Source organism: Triticum dicoccoides, chromosome 5A, assembly GCF_002162155.2.
Source record: "Triticum dicoccoides isolate Atlit2015 ecotype Zavitan chromosome 5A, WEW_v2.0, whole genome shotgun sequence".
NCBI lineage: Eukaryota > Viridiplantae > Streptophyta > Magnoliopsida > Poales > Poaceae > Triticum > Triticum dicoccoides.
Window position 1 is genome coordinate 376,312,508 of NC_041388.1, and position 11,428 is coordinate 376,323,935.

An 11,428-nucleotide genomic window follows, 5' to 3' on the forward strand; every position below is an offset into this window, starting at 1 on the left:
GCCCAACGGATTGATTAGAAAGAATAACTTTGAGGTGGTTTCGTACCCTACCATAATCTCTTCGTTTGTTCTCCGCTATTAGTGACTTTGGAGTGACTCTTTGTTGCATGTTGAGAGATAGTTATGTGATCCAATTATGTTATTATTGTTGAGAGGACTTGCACTAGTGAAAGTATGAACCCTAGGCCTTGTTTCCTATCATTGCAATACCGTTTATGCTCACTTTTATCATTCGTTACCTTGCTGTTTTTATATTTTCAGATTACAAAAACTATTATCTACCATCCATATACCACTTGTATCACCATCTCTACGTCGAACTAGTGCACTTATACAATTTACCATTGTATTGGGTGTGTTGGGGACACAAGAGACTCTTTGTTATTTGGTTGCAGGGTTGCTTGAGAGAGACCATCTTCATCCTACGCCTCCTACGGATTGATAAACCTTAGGTCATCCACTAGAGGGAAATTTGCTACTGTCCTACAAACCTCTGCACTTGGAGGCCCAACAAAGTCTACAATAAGAAAGTTGTGTAGTAGACATCAATACTACTTGTGCTTCCAAACACCCCTTAACCCAATTTTTCCATGAGAGTCCACCATACCTACCTATGGATTGAGTAAGATCCTTCAAATAAGTTGTCATCGGTGCAAGCAATAAAAATTGCTCTCTAAATATGTATGATCTATCAGTGTGAAGAAAATAAGCTTTATACGAACTTTTGATATGGAAGAAATAAAAGCGACAGACTGCATAATAATGGTCTTTATCACAAGCGACAATATAAAGTGACATTCTTTTGCATTAAGATTTTGTGCATCCAACCATAAAAGCGCATGACAACCTCTGCTTCCCTTTGTGAAGGGCCCATCTTTTATTTTTATCTTCTACCTCCATACAAGAGTCATGGTGATCTTCACCTTTCCTTTTTACACTTTTTCCTTTGGCAAGCACCATGTGCTGAAAAGATCCACACACACACACACACACACACACACACACACACACACACATATATATACACACACACACACACACATATATATATATATATATATATATATATATATATATATCCACTCAGATGTAGGTTATCATAAGGCATTATTGTTGACATTACCCTTGAGGTAAAAGGTTGGGAGGCGAAACTATAAGCCCCTACCTTTCTCTATGTCTGATTGAAACTTTGTACCCATAAGTATCGCGTGAGTGTTAGAAATTGTGAAACATTAAATGATAGTTGAGTATGTGGACTTGCTGAAAAGCTCTTCTATTGACTCTTTTCGATGTTATGATAAATTGCAATTGCTTCAATGACTGAGATCATAATTTGTTAGTTTTCACTGAAGTTTCTGATTCATACTTTACCTTATGAATGAATTGTTACTTTAGCATAAGAAATTATATAGCATTATATGTTACTATTCTAAAGATGATCATGATGCCCTCATGTCCGTATTTTATTTTATCGACACCTCTATCTCTAAACATGTGGACATATTTTTCGATATCGGCTTTCGCTTGAGGACAAGCGAGGTCTAAGCTTGGGGGAGTTGATACGTCCATTTTGCATCATGCTTTTATATTGATATTTATCGCATTGTGGTTGTTATTACACATTATATCACAATACTCATGCCTTTTCTCTCTTATTTTATAAAGTTTACTTGAAGAGGGAGAATGCTGGCAGCTGGAATTCTGGACTGGAAAAGGAGCAAATATTAGAGACCTATTCTACACAACTCCAAAAGTCCCAAAACTTCACGAAGAATATTTTTGGAATATAAAAAATATTGGGCGAATAAAGCACCAGAGGGGGGGCACCAACCAGCCACAAGGGTGGAGGGCGCGCCCCCGTCCTTGTGGGCCCCCTGGCAGGCCTCCAGCGCCCATCTTCTGCTATATGGTGTGTTTTGACCTGGAAAAAATCATAAGGAAGCTTTCGGGACGAAGCGCCACCGTCTCGAGGCGGAACCTGGGCAGAACCAATCTAGGGCTCCGATGGAGCTGTTCTGCCGGGGAAACATCCCTCCGGGAGGGGCAAATCGAAGCCATCATCATCACCAACAATCCTCTCGTCATGGGAGGACCAATCTTCATCAACATCTTCACCAGCACCATCTCATCTCAAACCCTAGTTCATCTTTTGTATTCAATCTTTGTGTCAAAATCTCATATTGGTACCTGTGGGCTGCTAGTAGTGTTGATTACTCCTTATAGTTGATGCTAGTTGGTTTATTTGGTGGAAGATCATATGTTCAAATCTTAATGATATTCAATACCCCTCCGATCATGAACATAAACATGTTTTATGAGTAGTTACATTTGTTCCTGAGGACATGGGAGAAGTCTTGTTATAAGTAATCACTAGTACAAATGCCCGTGCGTTGCACCGGGCGAAATATTAAGTATAAATTGCTCCATGTGCCATTATGCAACATTTTTAATACATTTTTTGCAAATGTCAGAAATAAGGTCAATGTAACCTTTGAGTGTAGCAATTATGATCTTGATGCACCACGATCTACAAATGTTCATGCAACATGACTGAAATTGCTATCTTTTCTCTAAAAGTAGAAGTGAGGCAACTTGCAAAAAGTAAGGCTCGACAATGTTTTCATCTTTGGTGACGACCAACCCTGTTTGTCCTTCCTAGGTCGCCACACCAGGACAGCCTGATACAAGCCTTTCCTCAATAAATAAATAAACAACCCGATACAAATTATGGAATGCTGCTAGTAATTATGAATAATTTTTAACAGAGACACTGTCGATTGTCATCACTGACCACACAAAGCTGAGTGCCTGAGGCAAGCATAAAAGAACATCTCAAACAAGGTTAGATCAAAATGTCCGTTCATGCCCATGAAGTCACATCCCATAACAAAAGTTCATCCAAATAGAGCTCAACAAGAAAGGCACATATAATGGCAAACATGGGCACATGAAACGGAAGTACATGACTCTAGAATCTATCAAAGAAAAGAAAATACAGCCCTGATGGGGAAACCAGTTCATACAATTGCACTATAAAAAATTATTGAAGAAAAACCAAAAGGTCATCTATAGCCTCTAGCAAACTTTTGAAGATAATTAAATCGGACTAAAGAGTTATCGCTTATATTATCCAAATTGGAGATAAAAGATGTAGTGCACAGTAAGGAAATTTTGTGGTGTGTGAGATTAATCATGCCTAACTTTAAATTAAAATTAGAATTCATGCATGCCAAATAACATCTCTGTGCAACATGCGCGTACATACACATAATATTATAATATAGCTCAACAAAAGATACAGCTTTTGCATACATAAATTAGGACATGCAAACACGGGTTGTTAGTATAACATAGCTGCATTTGACAAAATTAGAAAACTCATATCTACACTGTCCTGTAATATTATCGGTTTCGTGAACGTCAGTGGTGCTCTTGACCATGTATTGGATGCACTTTGGACCATTTGGTGTTATGAAACTATCGCATTTATTTCACATAGACATGGAAGATAACCGTAGTCCTCAATTTGCTCACTGAGTTAAGTACGATATGAATGGTATCCAAAGGAGTAGGCGACCTATCAGCTGCAGCAATACCTTCGATTTCTTAGACATTTCTTTCTCCTTTCTGTTCAAGCGAAAATAGGATAAAGCTGCTTTAAAACACACAAAACAGTGGATGTGTTACAACAGAAAGTGCAAGACATTCTAAGCCTCGAGTACCATTTTTTTGCTAAGTTCTCTAACATTTTCTCTCTGTTGCTTATGCAAATACAAGCAGTTAATTTGCTTCTGAACTTGGCCAGCAGAAAGTGCCCACATATGCATCTCCTCGGCCAGCAGTCCAGCTTGGTGCTTCTCTGTTTCTAAGATAAGTTGGTACTGTAACAATAGGAATCAGCCTATAATATTTTTCTTCTCACAAAAATCACTATTAATGTAAATGCTACTTGGGCCCAAAAAGCATATTGCTTTACCTCAACAACTACTTGTGTATGTGAGTAAATAGATCAAGAAATTACTTTCTAGATTAGTTAGTTCCAGCAGCTCCTTCCTGCTATTATCCAAAATGTACCTGTAATCACAATCATCCTTTTATTCCGCCATAGCAGCATCCTACCATCGGGCAACTAAAATGTCTCTCATATTATGGGTTTCAATGACTATGCTTCCTAGAGGAAGTGGATCCAGAATTATTAGCGATGTCGTGCCTTTAGGACAGAGGTTGCGTGGCTCCGGGCAGCTTGCGGCAGCGTGCAACAACTTATAATCTGACTAATGCACACGAACGGAAAACTGAATCAATTTGAATAAGTAAACAGTAGGCAAGACCAAAAGATCAGAATCTAGTTTCATGTAAAAAAATATTAGTTCGGTATATAAAACATGGCAAAAGTGGAAACTATGTAGCTCCTAACCACTTACCGTGGATTATTGAATGGGCTAGAGAATATGCAAACATGGATACGACTGAGTGGGTACAGTAGCGACAGATGATGAACTCAAACGATGGTGAGTAGAAAAGCCTTGCCACCAGTCCGCTGCTTCCTTCACCTGGCAACCTCATCGATGGTGGCGTTCTCCTGATTTGCTTCAAACTGACATCAATACACCTCCTCCACCGTTGCATCAGCCATCATCCATTACACGCCTATGGGAAATAAAATAGATGCTCAATCTCAGAGGACGAGCACTGATTTGTTCATTGACACAAAACTGACTAAAAGATCAGTCCTAGCTTTTTTGTTCATTTACGGCCTGAAGTGTAGCATCTGTGAATATTTCAAACTTGAATCAAATCGGGAGAAACAGAACTTATTTGCCAAGCTCGTGGTCATTTTGTTTGCCACCGTTTTTGTAGCAGCCACCTTTTACCTGGGGTTACTCAACCAAGCATGCCCTTTTTTGAGTAGTTAATATAATGCAAAACACGAATTATATGTAACTGGACCAGGTATACTATTTTAACAGGAACTAAGACTTGAATCAAACAGGGAGCAATCAGACTTGAAGCACTACAACACGAATACGTTGTTAAATTTAAAGTATCAACTTTCAGGCTTGAAGCACTACCGACTTTTGCTGAAAGATGTCATTATGTCAGTTTATGCTTGGCCACAATCACAAGACAATAACGCTCAGATACTGCCTAAGAAAGTATTTGTACTTTCTTGTATCCATAACAATGACGATTACTGTATGATGCTAGATTGGGTTAGTGTTCTTCTGATGCAATAAACTGAATGTAGATTTGCAAAGGCTAAATAAAGGACGGAAGATATGAGAAACTTACCAGCTTGGTGGCGTTCTTGAGGAGCTCAAGCATGGCATGCATGGTGATGGGAACCCTGATGGCCACACCATCTTGATACTCCAAGAATCTAGGGATTAGGCGACGAATGGTTCATAACTCTGTTCAAACTTCAAAAATCACGAAGGGTTGCGCCATTTCGCTACTCAAAAAAAATTCATGCTAGTCTATCCCTTGCCAAGTCCAATTACAAAATATCTTTAATCTACCACTGCCCGACACGTACACGGCACAAACACATAGACTTTCGGTCACCATATCCTCTCTCTTTCTAATAGTCATCAAAATTTAGGAACACGTCTGTTGATGCTGCACTTAATTGTTTGAACATCGTTCTCTCTACATCCTCCTAAACCTGAAATATGCAGATGTTAGAAAGTTTCTAATTTGTGTGTGTGTGTGTGTGTGTGTGTGTGTGTGTGTGTGTGTATGATGATGATATTAAGAAAAGGATAAAATAGTATCAAGAACAGTTTCATATGTTTGGCCATGAGCCGATATACCTATCTCTGCATATCGCAAACTATCACAAATGAAAAGTTATTTTTTTTGTTTAGCTGCTCCACGGAACAACTTCTCTGTATACTAAACATTCTCACAGATAACCAAAAATGAAAATGCGTATCAAGAAAGAATATGTGTGTTTGACAAAGTAATTACCAGTCTCTGAACCATACGGCTAAAAACTGACAGGAACATGGTCATGAACTCCTCCCCAACGATCTCCCTGAAACCAAACACTCCCTGACCTATGGTCCTCCTCTTGCTCACCTGCCTGCCAATCAAGAAAACATAGGACCTTCACATCAGCTCAGGATCGCATATAAAGAAGTGATCAGCCATTGACTTGCGCATGTCTACCAAGAACAAAGAAGAAAATATAATAAACTGAAGGTCCAACGGTTAGGCTATTTTCCATTATAGCACAGATAAGCAAGTATACTTGGGAGCAAGAAATCCAGCAGCTTATAGTCAATACAGTAGCAACATCTAGCAGTTTGTAATATCTCCCTGAACATCATCTACCACGGTTATTGTTCTCGTCTAGCATGGCGGCTCTCCCCTTCGCTCGGCCATGGCTTCAGAAGCTCCTAGCGCTTGTCTACGGCGTCGGCCATCTCCACCACCACAGCGCCCCTCCCCGCTCTCCGAGCACGCCGCCACACACGTCCAACGCTTGTTCCTCCGGCGAACTCTGCGCTTCTTCCTCCGGCGAACTCGGCGGCAACATGGATGTTTCGACGAAGATTGCAATTTTGACGGGATTTGATTTGATGTGATGGAGCTTCTGGTCCGAGGACCCTTTCTTCTTATAGTAGGCAACTCAAATCCGGCTCGGGAAATCCATTGATTGGTGTTGGAGAAGAACACGTATTTGCTGTTGGAGAAGAACACGTATTTGCTGTTGGAGAAGAACACGGAGTCCAATCACGACACGGGAGCAGCAACTCTGCCGCCGCTGGCAGCTTGCGACGCCCTGGGCACCAACTTGCAGCAGGTGGTGGAGGTTGAGGGAGGCGGCGACCACACGCAGGAGGCGGAGCTCACCGTGGGGGCAGGCGAGAGCGCGCAGCTGCACGGGGATGAGGACGGGAGGGGCTTGGCAGTCCAGAGCGAAGCAGAGGGGGCGAGCGGTCGAGGCAGAGGCGTCGTCCTCTGCCCGGACTACTGCTGCTCGATGCAGAGAGCTGCGGGCGGGCGTCTGGACTTGCAGGGAAGCGCGCACAGGAGGGATGGATGGGTTCATGGCGGAGGCGTCGGGGCTCCATGGAGGGCAGTGGCAGCTGCTTACTGAAGAAAGGAAGGAGAGAGAGATTCAGAGAGGGAACATGGGAAGGAAGCAGAGAGAGACTGCGGGATAGGGGCTTCCTACCGGCGTCATGGAGGAACTCCGGTGAGGCTCGACGTGCTGCGGGTTGGACGGGAGGACAGCAGCCGCGCCGCCGTCGCACTCGCACCAAGGCTAGGTTCGCGCGCTGCGTCAAGCTCCGCCTCCCCCAGCATGCAGCCGCTCGCGGGCGCACGCGAAACCACAACGGCCATGGCTGATGGCCTTCAGGTCGCCGCGGAGCTTCTCCTGTCGCCTCCTGTCACCGCTCGCCTCCGCTCGTCGGAGCCCCAAGCACCGCCGCCGTGGAGTGTCCCCCTCCCCGGCGACGCTCGATCCGGTGACCCCGGAGCTCTCCTCGCCGCCGCCGGCGCGACACTGGTCGCCGTTGCGGCTGTCTTCCTCCTCCCTGGCCCCGCCTCCCGCCTCCCGCCTCCCGTGTACGCGCACTCCTCCCACTCTCTCTCCCACGCACAGCATCTGTCGCCCCCTTCGCCTTATCCATCCTTGTGCGGCGCGGGTGGAAAATAAGACGGCGTGGACGAATCGTTTTTCACTTATCCATGGACTGCGGGTCAAATACTAAAAAGCACAGGGATCTTTATGCAAAAAGGGTCTTTTTTAACCTATATAAAAAGGGTCTTTCTTAAAACCGAAGCGTTTTCCCAGATTCACTATAGAAAGGACTGTGGGTTCTATTTTCAAAAAGCAAAGGAACTTTTTTATAAAAACGCCGTGACGGTGAACCCGGAGACTCAATCTGTGATTTATTATATATATATATATATATATATATATATATATATATATATATATATATATATATACTAGCAAATATGCCCGTGCGTTGCAACGGAAGAAAAAATTACACGTTGATCAATATCCGACATATGAATGTCCTCTATTTTAACACGATGGCTCACCATGTTGCCAATTATCTTTCTTCTCACTCTCGTTGATGATGGATGCAATATCCATGTGATCGCAATGCATTCAACGTGGTAAAAAATGGGCTTGTTACTGTACGACACACTTGTCATTGTCTCGCGCAAGGGAATGTTTTGAACTTTGAAAACAAATCTCATCGACCATGGACTACTCGCCAACCCCAAGACATATAAAGAATTTCCAAAATTAATCAAATCCTAGATATAAAATACATCTGAATAGGAAGAGTTTTTTGAATCGACAAACATTATTTTTAAATTTAGACATTTTTTAAATTCACAAACATTTGTTTTTTAGACGAACATTTATTGAAATGCATGAATAGTTTTTGATTTCATGATGACTCAGATTCACAAATATGTTTTGAATACACGATCATTTTATCAAGATCATGAACTTGATTTTATTTAACGACATTTCTTTCCAAATTATTTTTATAATTTGCAAATATTTTTGTAAAATCAGTAACATTTTTTGGAACCACGAAGATTTTATGATTTCCTGAACTTTTTTGAATTCACACACATTTTATAATTTCTCAAACAGCTTTTTCAAACTCGCAACTTTTTAATACTTGAAAATCTCAAATTGATTTAAAGAAGGAGAAAACAAAAACAGAAGTGAGAAAAGAGAAGACCAGAAAAAAGAAAAAAAAACAGGGTATTAAGTCCGCTGGCTGGCCCATGTAGGCCTAAAGTAGGTGGGAATAAGTCATGAGAAAAAGGTGGAGGAAAATATTGGTAGAAGCTGGGTTTCGAACCCTGGTCTACAGGGCAGAAGACAATGCATCGAGCCACCGCGCTGCTACTGCGTCACTGCTAGTTGTTGGATATTAACTGTATACAAACTCTGGAAACGACGGCAGAAAAATCGAATCGTTTTCTTCACTTACGGGTGGCATAGCGGGTAATTTCTAGCAACTTCGGGGGGCGATTTTTGTGACGTACGGGCAGAAGCAATATCTGCTTTATTAGTAGGTATAGATATATATATATAGGGAAAGATGTGAATTTGGTATTCGTTCGATATTTTGATGAGATGTATGTTGTCTATCCTCTAGTGGTGATGTGAACGTCGACTACGTGACACTTCACCATTATTTAGGCCTAGGGGAAGGAATTGGGAAATAATAAGTAGATGATGGTTTTCTAGAGTGACAGAAGCTTAAACCCTAGTTTATACGTTACTTCATAAGGGGCTGATTTGGATCCATATGTTTCATGCTATGGTTAGATTTATCTTAATTCTTCTTTTGTAGTTGCGGATGCTTGCGAGAGGGGTTAATCATAAGTGGGAGGTTTGTCCAAGTAAGGATAACACCCAAGCACCGGTCCACCCACATATCAAATTATCAAAGTAACGAACGTGAATCATATGAGCATGATGAAAACTAACTTGACAACAATTCCCATGTGTCCTTGGGAGCGCTTTGCTTTATATAAGAGTTCGTCCAGGCTTGTCCTTTGCTAAAAAAAGATTGGGCCACCTTGCTGCACCTTGTTTACATTTGTTACTTGTTACCCGTTACGAATTACCTTATCACACAACTATCTGTTACCGATAATTTCAGTGCTTGTAGAGAATACCTTACTAAAAATCGCTTGTCATTTCCTTCTGCTCCTCGTTGGGTTCGACACTCTTACTTATTAAAAGTACTACGATAGACCCCATATACTTGTGGGTCATCACTATGTCAATAATCTCCAAAACAGAAGGGGGCAATAAATTGCACAAACAATCTGCCCCTTTTTGGACGATTGTTGAAAAAACAGAACACATGGAAGGTTTAGGTTTAATGATAACTCAAAACATGCGAAGAGATAAATGTTGGGAGAATTTTCAAAGATGAAAAACACCCCCTGAAAGTGTGCATCTTATTGAATCTGTATGGTTAGTGATCATGGGGGCGATTGATACATCTCCGTTGTATCTACTTTTCCAAACACTTTTGCTCTTGTTTTGGACTAATTTGCAAGATTTGAATGACATTAACCCGGACTGGCGTTGTTTTTAGCAGAACTACCATGGTGTTGTTTTTGTGCAAAAATAGAAGTTCTCAAAATTGGACAAAATTTTTTGTAGATTTTTTCTGGAGCAAACAAAAAATACGGGAGCAAAGACCCACCGAAGGGGGGCCACCTACTACCGACGAGGCACTAGGGCACGCCTACCCCCTGGGTGTGCCCTGGGGGCTCACGGGGCCCATGAGGCTTCACCGACACTAATTTCGATACTATAAATTCATATTCCAGGAGAAAAGGTAAGGGAAGAATTTCTATCACGTTTCACGATACGGAGCCGCCGCCACCTCGTGTTCTTCATCAGGGAGGGCAGATCTAGAGTTCGTTTAGGGCTCCAGAGAGGGGGATTCGTCATCACCAATCCTTCTTCATCACCAATTTCATGATACTCACCATCGGGTGTGAGTAATTCCTTCGTAGGCTTGCTGGACGGTGATGGGTTGGATGAGATTTATCATGTAATCGAGTTAGTCTTGTTAGTGCTTGATCCCTAGTATTCACTATGTTTCTGAGATTGATGTTGCTATGACTTTGCTATGCTTAATGTTTGTCACTAGGGCCCGAGTGTCGTGACTTCAGATCTGAACTGTTTATGTTTTCATGATTATGTTTGCGTTCTTGATCCTATCTTGCAAGTCATACGCACCTATTATGTGTTATGATCCACATACTATAAGGTGACAATAATTGGGATTCTTTCCGTGTAGCGACTAGACCTCAAACAGTCAGATCTCTGTGCTTTAGTGTCATCCCTGGATCAGTAATGCTGACATGCATAGTACTTGAAGGATTTATAACAGAGTAGCAATCACACACTTATTACATCGAATGTCTCAAAAGAGAACTTATTACAATAAAAATGTCTTAGGGCCATCTAATAACGATAACAGCGGAAGGCTTGGAAGATAAGTGAGTCCATCAACTCCAACGGCATCACTGAGTATAGAACCACGACCTAAAGGCACCTTACTCGTCGTCTGAAAAGTCTGCAACATGAACGTTGCAGCCCGAAAACGGGTCAGCACATGGAATATGTTGGCAATGTAACACATAGAGAGTAGTGAACAGAATATGCTATACTACATGTATATATGGCTGGTGGAAAGCTCTATGGTTACAGTTTTGCGTAAAACCAGTTTTTCCCTACTTCAAAGGAATAAATTTTATTTAACTATCAAGGTGGTTGTTAAACATTGAGAAGATAAACATCCTCTCAATCCCAATTAAACATCATCATTAAAAACCCAACAAAATTAATTAAAGTAACACGATGAGATTCACATGATAATCCAAGTACTAGATACTCAAAATGTCCATAACC

The 11,428-nt window shown here is 41.6% G+C and overlaps 1 long non-coding RNA gene across 8 annotated transcripts; it reads right to left on the minus strand.

Annotated features, from left to right (window-relative positions):
* Positions 1-2,369: 2,369 nt before the first annotated feature.
* Positions 2,370-7,619, minus strand: LOC119301621. Of its 8 annotated transcripts, none has more exons than XR_005147116.1 (5): positions 7,184-7,619; positions 6,859-7,101; positions 5,293-6,085; positions 3,723-4,650; positions 2,370-3,627 (listed from the first exon to the last, which is right to left on the minus strand). It is a non-coding gene; the product is annotated as an uncharacterized LOC119301621 (long non-coding RNA). The 8 variants fall into 8 exon arrangements; XR_005147114.1 differs by having other exon boundaries at positions 5,293-5,411; positions 5,971-7,101; XR_005147110.1 differs by having other exon boundaries at positions 5,293-5,665; positions 5,971-7,101.
* Positions 7,620-11,428: the final 3,809 nt, after the last annotated feature.